This window comes from Mesocricetus auratus, unplaced genomic scaffold, assembly GCF_017639785.1.
Source record: "Mesocricetus auratus isolate SY011 unplaced genomic scaffold, BCM_Maur_2.0 Super-Scaffold_100003, whole genome shotgun sequence".
In the NCBI taxonomy this organism is placed as follows: domain Eukaryota; kingdom Metazoa; phylum Chordata; class Mammalia; order Rodentia; family Cricetidae; genus Mesocricetus; species Mesocricetus auratus.
The window spans coordinates 68,379,564-68,398,642 of record NW_024429188.1 but is presented as its reverse complement, the minus strand read 5'-3'; the positions used below and the strand labels follow the sequence as shown (position 1 = coordinate 68,398,642).

Below are 19,079 nucleotides of genomic sequence, written 5' to 3'. Positions count from 1 at the left end.
GGTATCTTTACTGCTGTTTCTATGGTTCAGTGATACAGAGTAAGCAGTGATTTACCTGTAGTTTGGCTATTTAACAAGCAACGAATTCCAAATACATCAGTCTGATGTTTTTATTTGGCTGGTTATTATTAGGGAAGGGTAAAATGAAACAAAACAGTAACCATGACATAGATATGTATTTTTTTCATCAAGAAAATAGAGAGTGCAAGATATGTGTCCATCATTGGGAGGGGTTGCTGGATATCAAATCTAGGAATGTATACATGTATAGCACATTCTTTACCAAAAGCATTGTCTTGAAAACCAGTTTTCAAAGTTTTGATCAGCCCTTTCTTTTTTAGTCTTCTCTCTTATTGCTTTGAATATATTTAAAAGTTTAAAATCTAAGATTTTATTTTCTATCTTACTTATTAGTAAAACTTATTATGCTGTTGTAAGATTTCCAGACTGTCATCCTATAGACCTAAAAGGAGTAATTTTTTTATATTCATCCCCAAACGGCCATCATGGAATCCTGTCAGTTTCCTAGGTACCACTTAAGGCATCTCCATTTTTTTTTTACTTTTTACTGTAATATTGATGGGTGGAGGGGGAATTCCAGATGACCTTTTATAAGTTAGTCATTCAAGGAGAGAGGCCTATATTAACTTATATTACTCATCTAGGAAAAGGAAGGTTCCCATTTAAATAACAGTTTGCTGATGTCAACAAATGGTGACATAGAAAGTTCCATATCAACAACAACAAAAAAATCTTACTGAGAAGACCACAATCCAGTTACAAGGTTACAATAATCCAGATGAGCACAAAACCACAAACAGTTGTGTTACATAGGTATAAAGTAATTTAAAATTATCTGTCAGACCCTCCCCCAAACCATTATAACTCGGCACTGACATGTTTCCCCATGTGTAAGAGAACAGGAAACATGACTGCAACTCACTGGCCTTTTGCTATACTGAATGAAGGGCATGTTTCTGTCTTGTCTCACATGGAGCACACAGATGATTATAGCTCAAATGTTTGAACTTTTAAAATGGAATGAAGGAAGGGCAGCAGCTTACTGTGTTGATCACGTGTCTTGAAGACTGAAGGAAGGTACCAGAGCTGAGAATAATCAAACAGAATGTAGGGAGAGAAGCAGAACAGGCCTCCACCAACTGGCTGGTTTGGGCTACTACCTGAGGGGTTAATTATACCTCACTTCAGGTGGAGCACTGAGGGAATTGGCATAGCTGAGTGGGAGAAGATAAAAAGGAAGGAAATGGAGCTGCTGACTTTCTGAATCTAGCATTGCCATACAGCAGTAGAAGTAGGCAGTCATCTTATGGTTTCTCCACATGGGAAAAGAAAGCTTTGAAGATCTATGCTTAAATAGCCTGCTGCCAAATTCCCTGTGACTGAGCTATATCCGCAGTCCTAAACATAACATGCAGCATCTCTAGGATGGAAACACACCAAATGATTCATGTGAGACTGCCCATTAATAGAATGAATAAAAATTACATGATCATCTAGAGAAAGCATTAATAGAATTCACAAGGACTCTCAACAAACTACATGTGGAAGGAATTTACCTCACCATTTAAAAAAAGGCAAAAAAAAAATTTAAAAAGGCTGTACATAAAAAGTCCACACCAACAGCATATGCAGTAGGGAAAACTGAAAGCTAATCTTGGGAAAAAATATGAGGATGGCCATTTCCACCAAATACAATCTAGTCTAAACTGTTCAGAAGGCTAGGCTAAAACAATTAGACTAGAAGAATAAACAGAAGGCATTTTAATTGGGAATAAGGTATAGTTACATTACTAGACACATAATCTAAAAAAAACTACTAGTACTGATAAAAAAATTCAGGGTTGAGGAGGAAGCTTATTTGATAAAACATCTGCCATGCAAACAAGAGGCCTTGAGTTTGGATCCTTAGTACTCACATAAAAAGATGAATGTCATGATATACATATACACAAATGTCTGTTCACACACTCCCACACATAAACACCACACACACACACACACACACACACACACACTTCAGCAAAGTCACATGATATACAATCAACATGTAAAAATCAACTATACGTATATATGGTAACAGGGAACTACAAAAGATTAGGGCAGTAATTCCATTTATATAGTAGAAACAGTGTAAAATTATAGACCGACTGTAGGTAATAGTAATATCCTTAAAAATAAAATTGGAAGAAATGATTTTTAAATGTTTCTATCATAAAGAAACAATGTTTGAGGAGGTGGAACAATGGCTCAGTGGTTAAGAGTATGTACTGCTCCTGCACTGAATGAATGCTTCCGGACTAACAGCCATTTTGGGCAGCTCAAAGCCATCTGTAACTCCAACCCCAGGGATCTGACACCCTCTTCCATATGTCACAAGCCCTTGTACACACACACATGTGAACATGACAACTCAAAGATGCACACATGCACTCATAATTAAAATCTAATGTAAAAGAAATGATGTTCAAGTTCCCCATCACTTCTACACTGGAGGATGCCCTTGAAGAACATATTGGGAACACACCCCACGGCTGCTCATTACCAGGAGGCTAGGAATTCTGAAACCTCTGAAACTGTGAACCCAAATATTTCTGTCTTTTGCAGTTGTTTATGACAGGTACTTTGTGATAGTGATATAAAGCTGGTTAACACAAAGTGTTAAAACACCAGATAAACTCTAGGCTGACTTTGCCATTCATTTCTCTATCTCTAGACTCCCAAGAAGAACCATGGAAGAGTGGCACAAGGGAGGTCATATTAAAACCATAAGTCACTCACTTGGTCTACAGTAACACTAGAGAATAAATTCAGCAACACAAACTATAGCAGTGTGATGATTTATATAATTGTAAAGCTGTTTCTCATTAGTCAAAACTATTCATTTGTCTATGTTATGAAGCATATTACTGGAAATGAAGTAAGAGCTGAGAAAAATGCTGCCATTTCTGTCAACAATTTTGTTTAAATTACTCAGGATAACTTGTGTATTTCCTTTCTTTTTCTTTTCTTTTAGAAAAGAAGTATAAATCAGATGCAGTTTATTTTTCTTGAAAAGAAATGCTGATCGCTATTCAGCCCTTACTAATAGTATTCTTTCTGTTTTCTTCCTGTACACAGAGGAGATGAGGGGAGGGGGAAGGAGCGGAACCTTCTGAAGATATATTTTTTGTAGAAATGGTTTCTTGCACCTTCAATTACTTCATGGCAGGTGTAATGACTACTCTGTTCTCTCTTGAGGACATAAACGGCGTTTTGTACTTACAAATATGTAACTGCATCAGTAAAAATGAGACCATGGTGAAAATTTGCCCTGAGACGTTTAAAGAACACTGGCTTTTGACTAAAAGTTACATGTAAGTCAATGCCAAATGAGAAATTCCAAGTTTCAGAAGTTCAGCCATTGATCAGGGAATTGGAGTTTCCAAGCCACAAAGCTGTATAAACATGCATCAATGCAATCTGGTCACCTCAAGCAAAAATCAGCCAGGCGCACAACAGTGCAGAATTCTAATTGCATCTATTTATTTTAACTTCTTAGGAAAATGAGAATGCTAGCCCAGTCAAGAGGTGATAAACTTTCAGACAGACTCCACTTGTTTGTGTGATGCCAACTTTATAAGTTTGCCTGTACGCACTGCTACATTTCTTTTCACTCCAAGATGGAGAGTAGAAGATATAAGCTCATTCTCAGTTTATAAAAGAGGACACTGAAGCTAAGCGATTTGACTGGCACAAGAGAAGTAGGAAATGACGAAACTGGATGTTTTAAGAATTGCAAATTTAGGGAGATTTTCTCCATTCTAAGCTATGAAGAGAGATTCTAAGGCAGAGATTCTGAGTCAGACAGGTTAGTATTTGATGAATTACCTTTGGGTGTGATACGGCTAGTCACACTGAATTATGTCTGGTATTTACAATATCACTTTGACATCCAGAATTTTCCTCCTTGCTCATCAACTCTACAACCTTAATGGTCTTTAATTACATATTCACCTATGAATAATGTGCATATCTTATTTATTACATACAACTGCTATTAATGGGTATTCTACTCTGTGCTATTAAGCATGTGCTATTGTTTTAATCTAAGACAGGTTTATTTCCCCATTGTGTAAGGTACAGTGATAAACATGATTTTTAATTTTATGCATTCATCAAGGCATGAAAGAATATTGTCCAGATTAATAAACTATCAAAGCAGAATCCAATTTCTACTTTATGTCAAAGCAATATGAAGAATCACAGAAAATAACCTATGTGTAAATCATAAAAGATACACAATATCAATAATATTGGCTATGTATTGGTACTATAATCACTAGTTACTGTACTAAGTTATTTATCCTCATTATCTGATTTAAGTCTCAAAACAACTCGATTAGATACATATTCTTATATACATTTTATGCACAAAGAAGCCACGTTTAAGTGCAAGTAGGTAATTTGCCTAACTTCCAACACCTAGTGATGTTGAATAATGGATCAGAATCTAGTTTGTCTTGTTAAACACTGCTCTTTAACCACTGTATCACTGACACGCAAAACTCAGTGGTATCTGAAGAACGAGCTGAGATGCGTGTTAAAATATATACTCCTTTTTGCTTTATACTACAATTTAGCAGATCTTTCTTGGGTGCAGTCTAAGATTTTTCATTTTCGTAGCTCACCAAATCATTCTTATAATGATTTGTTTTTGTGATGGACACTGAGAAATACTGCCGTATATTACAGTGACATATATAACACTTTTTACCTCCATAGTAATTTCACATGAGTCATTTTAAAGCAAATCAAACATTTGAGGATCTCTCTTTCTCTCTGGATCTCTCTCTCTGAATAATTGTCCAGTTTTAAATTCATAAAGCTCGCTGGCTCACTGTAGTTGAGAACTTTAACAGAACAGATTGTAATGTGATGTGATGTTAGAATATTGCTATTTTCATAATGGCTTCTGATACATAGGTTTAGTCTGATTCAATGAGACCAAACAAAGCTGTCTATAGGTATAAGCAAAGGTAGCTAAACAGGGGGAGAAGGGGGAAAGGAGAAATGAAGGTAAATGTTGGAATAAAAGAAAGGGAACCAAACAAGAAGATTGAGTTATTTTTGAACTTAAATAAGAACATTTCATTCAAAAGACAAAAAGGTTCTGATTAAAATTTGTGTTTTGACAGCCCTGTCTTTTGCTGATTCTGTTTAGGTCCTTAAATGGAATGACAGGGCACACAATCCAATTGGCAGTTGTGATTAAAAGGTCAGCCAGTGAATTCAGCACCAACAAACAAACAAACTTCCCTTCCCAATTACTGGCACTTTATTCATGTCAGCAGCAAGCAGCAGAGAGAAGACCAGCACCCCTCTCTCACAAACGCAAGGAGAGGTTCCACTTTCTCCTGGTGATTTAAGGAAATAAATTCAACCACCTTTAAATAATCCCAGCACACATACAGGTTTTTAATCCCAATGACTGTTTTATTTCTCTGTTTCTGAACTATTAATCTAGTAGGGAACCCTTAGAAAATTAAAAGACTTCTTAGAAAAGGAATCATTTTGTCCCTAAACAAAAGAACAGTGAAGAAGGTCCTCCCACAGACAGTCTGTTAGAAATCAGATTATTTCCACCATGCTCCCCTATTATTCACCTGTCAGTAAAATGTGTCCTCTCATTGCTTTGGTTTGAATGTCTATTTTTATCTGACTGTAGCTATATGGTCATTTTTGTATTTATTACCAAGTTCTTTAGGTTATCTCCTGCTTCTATGCCCCCACCTCAGCATATGTTTTTCTCTTCTGAAAAACTGGGCCACATGCCTCTGAGGAGAAAGTAGTGCATTATTTCATTCCCACCTTTTCTTCTCTTTTGGCATCTCTGAGGCCTGCTATGCCCAGAAGTGCTTCTACTCAAGCTGGACCATCAAATCAATTATCACAGCAGCCTGCTTTCCAAATATGAATGGCAATGAATGACAACAGGCAAGGCAAACTTTCAGCTTTGATTTGTCATTGGTAATGTAAATCTGTTTTGGGTCCTCTTCCCTTCTCCTTTCATATCTCTATTTCTCCCAGTATCTGCCTTTCTCTTTCCCCATTCTCTCTCATTCTCATTCCAGAGGGTCTACTGTTTGGCCAAATTCTTCCCCTTATTTTCTGCAGCTACAGAAAATCAAATCTTCAAATAAAAGCTTCACCTTTGTGAGTGAAAGTCACAGGAGGGAAATAGTGCTGGCAACTATTATCACTCTGAGATCTCTCCCTGCTAACCTCTGGTCTGATTATTACTGCCAGGGAAGGAACACAAGAGTGTTGCATTCTTATTCATTGGGGCTGTTTAAAATTCTTGCCTGCTTCTGCATTTCAAGTTTCAATTGTTTTGTGCTTAATGTTACTCATTTCATATCAAGTTCTTGGTTATTGGAAATACTTTAATTTTTAAAATGTTATTATATTCTAGCTGTTTAAAAAGATTGAGAATGCTATAAAGCAAGAGACTGGTTTAAGCAAACTAGAACTAGCATTCATAATGCTGTGTGTACTCATTAATCCATCAATTTTGTGAGAATGTCTGCAATTTCTAGTATGCTATAGTGCTTTACATTTCTTTCTTCAAGCTGACAGCAATTCTTCTCATTGGCCAATGACGCCAGACATTCACCAATTATATTTATAAATATTTCTTTAAAAAATGAGTTCAAAGCAGTAATACCCTTTGAAAGAACAGGGAAAAGAATAAATTATGCCAAACACTGTTGAGTAGAAATTCTGTGGTAAATGCTTAGACTATAGATTGTTTTGATTTTGTTCAGTAATGGGGAGTGGCTAACGCTGTACTTTTAGTTTAAGTTTAGTTTCAGTTTAAGTGGTGAATTAAGTTGTCAGTTCTCATAATTAGTCCTTATATTCAAACATAAGTTACTTTACAATGGGCATACATTATTCTTTGTATGTGTAGGGCATGGGTAAAGATAACAGCAGAGTATGAATTATAATTCTTATTACCTCAAAACAAGCTAAGGGAGAACATAAGTCTCTACTTGGCACTTGTTATATTGATAGTTTTCAATCCTGCTTCTTGACTACACATCTCCCTCTTAGTGAAGTCTGCCTCACCATCCTCAACAAGCTCCAAAGTATTATTTCATAAGAATCCAGATATAAAACAAGACTATAAAATAGTATTTGATGAGTATTATGGTCTAAATCGGAAATGTCCCCAAAGGCTCAGGTGTTGAACCATTTACCCCCAGCTGGCGACACTGTAGAATATTTAGGAAATTGGTTCTCACTAACAGAAGGAGGTCATCAGGGGTAGGCCATTGGAGGTTATGTCTATTCCCTGATTCCTTGTTCTTTGCTTCCTGATCTGTGGTTACATGAATGCCTCTTCCACTCGTTTTTACCTCCACAAAATGAGTAGCTACAGTGGAATGAAAGAATCTGAAACCATTAGCCAAAGTAAATCTTTCTTCCTTTAAACTGCTCCTGACAAGTGAAAGGGAAGTACACTAAATGTCAAGAACATTCCACAGAAAGCCTAGAGTATGTAACTTTAGCATGGGGTATCTGACACCTCATGCAGTAAATAAGATCTAGCCAAGCATGGTATAAATATGGATTGGGTTTTCAAAGATAGGAAGTCAGAGGGATGCTACTACTAGTAAATGTATTAAACTAATTTACTCATTGTCTGTTTTCTGAAATACATAATGTTGAGCTAAAAGGTCTTTGAAATTATTTTTATAAATGGCTAACTATATAGGAACAAAAAGCTTGCATAAATTAGAAAAGGCAATAAATGTAAAATAAGGAAATCTTTATACGGTTTATTCTTTGGCATATGGATATGATATTCTAGGTCAAAGGCCGTTTTCGGTGGTACAGCAAAAACTATAGCAAATATGAGTCTAGTTCTGCTTGAACAGTGCTTGTTTCTTGTTTTAAGATGTTTCCCCATGAAGCTCAGGATGGTTCAGGTGTTGAGATTATAGGCTTGGATTATCAAGATCAACTTGGTTATTAAAAAGTTCTTGTAAAATAATGCCTAATCTCTTAAAGAATTATGAGTTATTCCAATGGACTCTTTCCACCTGAATTCATAAAAACATCCTGCACTGTGAGTATATACTGTATAGCAGCTGCAATCTTACGAGTGTGCTAATCAGAGCTGTATCCCTTGGAGAGTCCTTCCTTGGCCAGCACCTACACCTTCTATTCTACTTTGTTAGGTGCATGAAAACAATATATAGCTAACTGAGTGACTTACAGCAGGAGTGTATTTATTCACAGTTCTTGAGCAAAGAATTTTGAAATAATAGCCAGCAGGATTGGTTCTTTCTGGGGGCTCTAAGGAGAGCTCATTCCATTCTTGTTTTTTCTGGCTGCCAGTAACCCTTGGGATTACCTGGTTCATGCATGCATCACTCTAGTCTTTGCTTGCACAGTCTTATCACATTACTTTTGTGTGTCTTTGTGTCCCTGTGTTTCACAAAGGATTCTTAAGAGGATTTAAGGTATATCTTGATCCAGGATGAACACACTTTTACTTGAGTACATCTGCAATGACCCTACTCTATACAATCATCTTTTGCAAATATACTCTTATTCACAGACAAGGGATCAGTAATTCAATATATTCTGGTGGGTGACATATTTTAACACAACTCTTTCACAGCCAAGTGCTAACTTATTATTTCCCTATGTGGAATTACACAGTCTATGTCCAGTGATTCATTTCCCACACATATTTCTTTTTAAACAATCAAGTTCATACAACACATATACTAAGCCAACTGACTCCAAATTTTCAAACTAAAATGTCTATTATCTAATTTGGTTTTGAACATATTGGAGCTGTCTTAGAAATACATTTTCTACTTCACATAGTAGGAGGAAGGTAGTACACTGAAAGTTACATTAGACCCTGCAGGGAGATAAAAAAAAACTGATTAAAAAAATTGGTTTCTACTCTCAGTTTACAGCCCTGAGGTTTCACAGAATAGAATGTTCCGCAGTGGAAGGGATCATAAAGATCATCTATTCTAAACAACTCATTTTATAGATGAGGCCTTTGAGGCCCAAAGAGGTTAACTAACTTGCCCACGGCTCACAAAGTTAATTGCAAGGAACATGCAAGGGAAACAAATGAATGGCACAATTTTAAAGAAATCCAGCTAGTATTTTGCTTCCAAATTGAATATACACTGAATGTTGATGATGTGCTGTGAAGAGATTAGATCAAAGTCTAGCAGTCATGAGCAATTCTGGACTAGGTGCCAAGCCTCTTCATCTTCTCCTCTGCTGTGATCTCTGAAGCCATACAAGGGAGCAAAATGACTCCGTAATCTTTTTTCCCCACCTGGGGCTTGGGTTTAGTTTCAGTTACCTGGGAAAGCAATACCTTAATAGTAGAAAGGTAAAGGGATGCTTTTCTGGCTTTGCTCTTCTGCCTGTTGTAATTCTCTGATGCCCAAAAATGAAGGATAGAGAGTCCCTAGAGCAGCAAATCGGTGGAAAGGCCTTGAGCATTTGCTAGAAAAAGATGACTATGACCCAAAGTTCATCCTGTTTTAAAGGGAAAACATGCATAATTCCTGATATTTTTAGGAAACAGGAACGGACATATTACTTCAAGTACATCCAATCCTTGGGAGAATTTATAAGAAGTCTGCGGGTCAGGGCTCCTTTTTTTCTGAACCTTTCATAAAACAAGATGATTGGTATGTGAAATTGAACTGCCAGTAATGGAATTATGTGTAGTCTGCCATTGTTATAGAACAATATAGTATCATGGCATTCTAACCAAACTAAAGGTGTAATAAAACAAAACCAAAAATATGGAGGGACTGGAGCTCAGTAAATAAAAGCACTTTTGCTTTTGCAGAGGACCTGTGTTTAGTTCCCATCACAGATAAGACAGTTTAAAACCAATATTATCCTCCCCTCCATGGACACCATGCCTGCATGTGATACATGTACATACATGCAGGCAAACGCTCACATAGATAACAATAAGTAAGTCTTTTAAACAACAATGAAAGAACACCTGAAAATATATAAGACATCACAGGAAGGAACTAAGAATTTATTTATCTCTTTTGTTTCCCACAGCACTAAATTATGTATGAATTAATGGAACTGGCTTTTCATCTGTCTTGCCTAATATATGGCAAAGCTTACTTCTTGCTCAGAAAATGGAAAAGGTTTCAAATTAAAGTGGAAAAGCACCACTTTTCAAGTATACTATTTTGGGATGCATTGAAAAATTAACTGTGTTTCTACTAATTTATTCAGTATTTCATTGAAAATATTCTTTACATAATTACATTTCTCAGCACTAACTCTAAGAACTGCAATTCCAAATTAGGTGATTTCAAGTACACCTATATGCAAAGATGTGAATTTAGCAAATTTGAGCTTCATCAGCTTGAAAATAGACCTGTGGAGCAATGAAGTAATGTGTTAGAGATTAACAAACAAATTTACAAAGTAAGAGATTCAAACACACAGTAAAATGTCACATTCTTTGGTGTTTTGACAAATGATTTGACATTGTAATGACCATCTTCATGATGGGTAGAATCTAATTATGGGCTTTCTGAGTCATAAAAAGTTTTTGAGGGATCTTATTTACTTGTGACAGTACTGCAAAACTCATTCATGAAATGATCACCCTCACAAAAATGTTCTAACTTTGGAAAACTCCACGATTTGATAACTTATTAGAAGACAGACTCCCATGCACATCTCATCACTGAGTTATGTCCAGAGAGCTGTGATGGTTCTGTCCTTTATGATATAGCTGAGAGGAGGAACTTTTTACTGTAAATTTTCATTGCAGACGTCACTAAGATCTGTACTTGGAAAAGCAGACACTACACAGCTATTAAATCCAAACCCCACAATTTACTTCATTGATCACACATGCATAAATCAATGTAAGGATCCAGTAAGAAATTGCTAGTGAAATAATTCTGCATATATTTCAATGTAACAATATTGTTTAATTATCTAATTCACCTCCTGAAAAGGATACAGCTGAGTCAATTGCATAACATTTCCCCAATACAACGGATTATGTAATTTGAAAAGGATATTTTTTAAAGTAGCATTATTTAGCTAATAAGAAATATATTACCTATTCAATGGAAAAATAATTCTATAACTCAGGATTTTCTGAAGCCATATCTCATACAAGTTTTGTACAAAAGCGCTATTAAGCCCTTACATATTGGTTGAAATTCAGAATTTCATTCCTCAAACCCAAGAGACATGCAATTCAATTTAGATTAGGCAACGTGCACACAATGGTGGCAGACAGGATTTTTATTGTGTACCTATATCTTTGCTATTTGCTAACACAAGTCTAAGCTGAACTCTGCTAGTTTGCTATGAGAATGCTGGCTGGAGAAGTTGCTTCAGTGTGATATTAGACTTTTCCACCACTAATACTACGCAGCTTCTCTTCTTGACTTCCTGTGAACATGTAACTACAGCTGGTCACTAACCAAATGCCATGGCCCAACATGAAAAAGCATTCTGCTATTTTAACCCAAATATGAACATGACTTTATCAATATTTACCTTAATGTGATGTAATTTATGGCTATACGCAATCAGAATGATGAGTGAATATGGACATTTCATTTTGAAGGGAAGACCTAGATGAGAGGAGACTTGTCTTAAATACTAGTATTAATGTGCTGGTTTCCAATAACACACAGTAAAGCTCCAAAAGAACTAAACTTTACATATGATGTATATATGAAGCTTTAAAAATATGTGTTTGGTAATTTTGGCAGTATGTGTTTGGTAATTTTTGTTTTCTCTCCTTTTCTAAATGGGCATTATATTTCCACTAGGTTTATAGTAGTAGTACTGTTGTGCAATTAATTAATTTTGGAAATATTACAGTATTTCTGAAAATGACCTAGAGGTGCAACTTGGCAACTGCATTCACTTAGCTAGTAGCATGGTAATTAAAATCTACACTTGCACTTCAAGACAGATTTATGCTTATACAGGACTGACAACAAGCCATTTTCTTGGCTAATACCTGATTGATGGGCTATTCTTAACATGCTTGGAGAATGATACTAATAAGATAGTCCATGCCTCTTTTTATTAATAAACCTTGCAATATCTACAGATGATCTCTATTTCAGATGGCTCTAAGTAACTAAATACGAATGAAAAAGAACACCTTTCTGGCTCATTAAGGCAATTGCTCAAGCTGTCATTAGCATTACCTCTCTGAAACTGCAGTACATGATGCAGCAGGCCTTGTCTACTGCACAAACTAATGACACAGAGCTACCTTTTGACAGCAGGACTAAATTTACATACTTTAATATTCAGTGACTAAAGGAAAAATTTACATTAATCAATATGCTATGTTTGGGGGGATTTTGCCCCATTTGAAATGTACCTGTACACTTTGAGGCCTAGTTACTGACAACTATATACAAAATGAATTAATTATGTCAAGGCAAAAGAGGGGCTTTACCTCTTATTTTGTCCTACTCACTTTTTATAGAGCAATTGTGAATTATGCTTCAGAAGATAAATAGCAAGTCATGCCTGAAAAGATGAGATGCTCTGGTTTTCATCTTCAGACCTGCAAGGCTGACTACCTGTCAGATAAGGCTGAAGCTAGGATTATGTCTTGAAAAGCTGACAAACCACAGATTTTTATCACTAAATCAAACCTGCTGGTTTTAAACTCTGTGAACTTTAATTATCTCATATTTAATGAAAAGAACTAGATTAAGCTAAAATGGAGGGCAGGGGGAGGTTCATGCAAGGATATTCAAGGAGCTGTTAGGGCTGAAGTGATTTCATTTTCACAAATCAATTTTCTCAGTTCTAATAAAGCAAGTTTACATATAGAGGAGATTTAAGGAATCACTGGGCCGTATAATACTAGAGGTTATCTAGTCCATCCCTGAATGATAATCGTCTACTTTGTTCTTTAGAGTCTCTAGAGAAAGAGGCTTCTGTATATGGTGAAAACATTTCATATTGCTAAGGGCTGTTCACCAGAGAATGAGAAAATGGCGATTTTTAGACTTCACTAACTAAGAGACAAGCACATTCTGTGTTCCAAAGGTTGCACTACTATTACTTTACTTTTATTAGGTAAAACAATATGATTACCAGTGTTTTCACATTGCCGCTTAGAAGAATAATTACACTATTTAAACAGGAAGTCCTCATTGATCATCTCTTCTCACAGTTGACAAACTTTTTATCTTGCAGTAAATGTTTTGGGTTTTAAAGGATATAGGGTCTATGTCATAACTGCTCAACTCTGCCGTAAGTAATATGTAATGAATGAATGTGGCTATGTTCCCAAACTTTTATTTACTCTTATTAGAGATGTTTTCTAACCATTTAGATTTTAGCCTGGATTCGGTTCATCTCCTAGTGTATTCGACATATAAATCATTATGAAGAGAAGGGAAAATAATATAAAACAGAGACACTATTCACAGTGGTTGGGAGACAAGCCCCCCTCACCAAAAATTAAAGAACTACCAAGTGATATAAAACATCCTTACAAAGGGACTATAAAATGTGGGATAGCCCACAGGATTAAAAGAGGAAATGGCTGTAGTGGCTACTGCAGAGTGGTTGCAGCAGGATTCATGTGTAACTAATTATGCCAACAGGAACCACTGCACTTGTGTAAATGGAGACAGAAAGAGCACTCCAAGTGGGGGAAATATGATGACCCCTTTATAAGGAAGTAGAAGACCCTGTGTAAGCAGAATCAATTAGAGGAATTAATTCATTCACTCAGTAGATAAGGATTGATCACTTTTCTGTGCATTAGGCGTTAAGCTAAGCATGAAACAGACTAAGCGTATAATAGGTGAGTTATACGCAATTCTTGTATTTTCATCGCTCAGTCTTGTTAGAAGGACAAATAAGCAAACAATTACAATTCAGGACAAAATATGATCAGTTGTTTGCACTGAAAGCTAAAGCCTTATGAAAACACCTGGGATAATTTTTAAAACTTGCTTCAGTCCTCAATATCCTATTCATTTACATTTAAAGTACAGGCCTGTGATTTACAACGTAAAAGCAATGAAATAGTTATTGAACAATCCTTTTTGTGGTCTCTCTTAGGACTGACACAATGACCTTTGCCACAGAAGTGACAAAATTATATGACTTTCCTATAAAGAATTTTCAGAGACACTTTCAAGATTAAAATTATAATCCTAAACTTGGCAGGGATTATTGTCTTTTTGGTTTGTGTCACTGAAATTGAGTATTCTATCACTGGACCTAACAATGGCCGCATGCCTATCTGAAAGCCTTTTTAGCAATGAGGCAAATGACTGCGGAAACCAGTAGAATTTGTTTTATTTCATCAAAGATCTTTTAGAAAGGATTTATACTTACCTGCATGAGATGGCTCAGAATCAGTATTGCTTGGAGAACAACACGAATTTTCAACTCTGATTTGAAAAGTCTCAAAAGAATTGCAGTGACTATTTCTACCGATTAATCAGTCATTTGAAACAAATAGTGGGGTTGCTAGTCTTGTTTGTGGCAAGAACTAAAAATCTATCTAGAAGTGTTCCTGACCAAGGAAACTATGAGCAATCCCATAAATCTTGATCATGATTCCCCAAGTAAAAGGCAACAATGTAAGGAAATAGCATGTTGTTTGAAACCTGACAAACCAGCTTTCAGATTCCTATTCAGTTATTCACTAGGTATGATATTGGACAAGCTACTTAACTTCTTTAAGCCTCCATTCCTTCACCTCTAAACTAAAGAAGACAAAAACTGATGCTCTGGCACAATGTGCAGATGGCAATGAGATGGCTTACATAAGATACCTGCCTGCCTACCAAACCCAAGATGCTGTAGAGCCTGACTTCCTTTGTTCTTTCTTTAGTGGAAGCTCTAACACAGTTGCTTTTAGGGCACTCAGCGTGAGCAGCAGACATGAAGATGCCATTTGCTTTATAAAAGACACAGGAAAACTCATAGCATAAAAGGGGAACAGGCCTGTATAAGGATAACTTTTCTGCTAGGGTTATTATGGATACAAAATGAGCAGTGCTATTTACTAGCCAATTCAATTAGAGTCTAAATGTGTAACTGCATTTTCACACTCATGTTTAAGTTATCTCTGTCATAGACCCCAGAATCTAAGTGTGTAACTGCATTTTCACATTCATTTGAAAGTTATCTCTGTCAGATCTCACCTTTTTTGGCTAGTTTTTCGAGACAGGGTTTCTTTGTGTATCCCTGGCTGTCCTGGAACTCGCTCTGTGATCAGGCTGGCCTTTAATTCAAAGATCTGTCTGCCTCTGCCTTATAAGTGCTGGGAATAAAGACCTGTGCCACCACTATATCCCTTTTAGAAGGCAGAGTCCTTAGTGACAGGCAATGGTGAGAAAAATTAGAGGAAAACAAAAATTTACTAGAAATGCCTACTACATTTGAGATGTAGTAGAAAGTAGATGCATTTTTGTGCCCTTGGCATGTTGGAATACCAATATTGCCTCTGCTTAAGGATAGATAATTCATGCTTCTATACTCAGCATTAGAATGAGACTTCTTTAGTAAAGAATACATTTGGAAGGCTCTATGAACTAGAACAAGTCTATCCTACTGTGAATAACAGCTATCATGACCTGGGAATATGTTCTGCTCTTCAGTTTTTTTCTTAGCCTGAATATGTCACACACATTGGAGTTGAGTACATTGCACAGATTTTTAAAAAACTTAGTCTTAAATCTTCATTATGCTGCATTATCTCCAAATAGTTTGTCTTTGTTTGCCACTAAAGTACATTCACTACTGCCACTGCCCAATGAATGAGTTGTGAATAGATGAATTATGAATCCAAGGTTGTATTTCTCTACATAAAGTCAATAAGATTCCCAAAATATCACAATAGTTGAATAACAATAGGTAAAAATAATCACATTGCTATGGCCCACACCAGAAGGGGTGATAGTCTACAAGAAAGCTTAAATAATCAGAACTATAAATACATAGCTCCTTTCATACATAAATAACTTGAATTCATAACCTTCATATATGCAAACAATGGAAATATTTAATTAAGCACTATATCAGTTATTTGAAATTACTTTAAAAAATACCTAGAACATACAACGAAACTATGCTGATTGTGATGGTACATGCTTACAAACTTTTAACACAGAAGACTGAACTGGGAGGATCAAGGCTAATCAGAAGTATATTGCAAGTTACAAGTCAGCTATAGTGACATAGTGGGACCAGCTCTCAATAAGCAAAGAAAAAAAAGAATCAAAATAAAATCACAAAGTGTGTTATAAAATTAGTTTATGATTGAGCTGATACAATATAAATAAAATTTAAGTAAAGCAAAGCACAGACAATACATATTTCTCACTAGTTATCATCCAGTCTGGCTGAATGCATCATATAATCAAGGAATGAGCTGGTTATCTTCAATGTTCCAACTCCAGCTGCATTCCTATTTATTTCTTTGGAAAGTAAGAAGTTAATGAATAGGTGCTACTTTCTATGATATGGATGTCCTTCACTATCAAAATTTATTGAATTCCACAATGAATACATATTCATGAATGTTCACTCTTCTCAAAACAGGGGTTTAGACAGTCTACTCCATTAAACATAAGTTTATTTTTCTCCCAGCTATCAACCAGGGAATCAACATTCTGGTCAGTGGCCTTTTCATGATGTTTGTCCTAATAGATGCTACCTGGAAATAAAACCAGCTGATGTTTAATGGAATAGAATTTAAAATCTCCACTCAGGGAGGGTATTGTTTCATGAAGAACTAATTAATTCAAAATGTTAGAAATGAATATAAATTCCTTAGTAAAACTGTGAAGCTGAAAGCAATGAAATCAGGAGTTTAACAAAACTATATAATTTACTTTATATTATATACTGACATTCTATTGATTTTTCTAGTAATTGTTACCTGTATACTATCATCAACTTGATGTTTTCCTAGTTGGACTATTTGCATTGCCCTCTCAGGGTTTCTGGCATATTTGATGATGACAACTACACTGTCAATTTGCTTAACTTGTAAGAGTTATGAAAAACAGATATATGTATCCTGGTTCAGTGATCTGTTGCATGGGTATACTCTCAGCACACAAACAATCATATAGGTAGCTAATGAGTACTAACTAATATTTTAGTGTTAAATAAAACCTAAAAGAGGTATGTACCTGTGAATCTTGGTTCCCTTTACAAGGAAGTAATAATTATTATTATTTTAAGAAAACTGTGGGGCTGGAGAGAAGTCTCAGTGATTAGGCACACTGGCTGCTCTTCCAGAAGACCTGGGTTTGGTTCCCAGCACCCACACAGTGGCTCACAATCATCTGCGAATCCAGTACCACAGAATCCTATACTCTCTTGTGGCCTGAACAAGCATTGCATGCACATGACACATTGACATACATACAGACAAAACACCCACATGCATAAAATAAAATACATCTTTAAAATCCCTAATTCAGAGCATTCTATGTTGAAACACAATGGCAAACTATTAAACTAAAATAATACTATCATTAAATATAAACTACACATGATAATATGAAAGAAATATAATGAATCATTTTTCCAAATTTTGTTAGATTAAGAGGGAGCATAACTGGGATAGTGAAGTCCATAAACATGATTTCTGTTGGTGTTCAGCTGAAAGCAAACAATATTTGAACAACTTCAGTTTCTGTCACTATGAGAAGATACTAGAGCTAATGCATATGACACAAATCCCTACTTCCTTACAGACTTGGGTACTTGTGTTCATTGAAAAAATTCTATCCTGTTCACCCTAGGTGCCCATGATGATTATTATGAGTAGGGGTCATGTTTATAAGTGACAATGGCCAAAGGCCTTTATTCAGAATATTATAATAGCCCATTTTTCTACTCTTGAGCAAAAACTATCTCTGGTATGGACTGTATGATGGCAGTAAGGACACAATGTACACGAATCCTAAGTGGAAAACCTTTACTTCATTTTTCTAAAATGGATTTTCCTGACAGCTTGGTATGATTGACAGTTCTTACACACTGACCTAATGAACCTTCAGCCTGGAAGCCTTCACACATTGCCTGATAAGCAGTGAACTAAGTTTTACTATAGGCATCATTGCTAAGCCCCAGTGATCTGACTAAAGTGACATGGCCTCCAAATACCACTGTGAACATTTATTGCAGGCCAGTTGCAGCAGGAATGTTATGAAACTGACTTTTTTCCAGCACTTATAATCTTTCTATGAACTAGCACAAATTATCTGTTTTGGGTTTAGATTAAACATTTAATTGCATATTGTCCATGGAAAATACACAGTATGTGCTAGGATTTTGTCTCTGCTATTATTATGCAAAGGGATAAACTATGGTATGGGAAAATAACATAGACACAAGTACATATGCCAATTCTTTGCTTATTCTATTGTAAACAATGAAATAAATTCTAAAATAATTAAATATATGTACTGTGGGACTGGGAGATAACTCAGTGGTTAAAGCACTCACCACCATGTCTGAAAACATGAGTTCAATCCCTAGGACCCACATGGTAGAATAGGGAAACAGACTCCAGCAAGTTGTCTTCTGACATCCATGTTGGTCTTTGACATACATACAATGAATAAGTAAATGTAATCATTTTAAATTAACAATATATTGTTCTTCTAGTGATTTTTAGGTGGTGTTTCTTCCTTAGCCATTAGAGTCACCTTATATGAACTAAAAAGAAGACAGGACACAACACCAGTATAGGAATGACTCAGAATTTCCCTTAATACCAAAAATATGCCCTTTAAAAAGCAGTCTGTCAGAAAGAGAGTAAAACTCATTTATTTGAAATATTTGTGTAACACCAACAAAAAGGAATTAGTATATAACTGATAAGTGACTTCCTCTGGAATTCAATGAATATGATGGGACTTTTGTATACATATGCTGTGGTTAACATTTTTAATTTCTCAAAACCCTTTTTGATGGAAATTTGACATCTCATATTCTCAAATTAATTAAAACATTCATTAGTT

At 35.7% G+C, this 19,079-nt stretch overlaps 1 protein-coding gene across 6 annotated transcripts in view; it reads right to left on the bottom strand.

The window, feature by feature from the left end:
• The window catches only part of Diaph2 (diaphanous related formin 2), a 722,722-nt gene that overhangs the window by 102,420 nt on the left and 601,223 nt on the right, over positions 1-19,079 (bottom strand). The gene's annotated exons all lie outside the window — the stretch shown is intronic.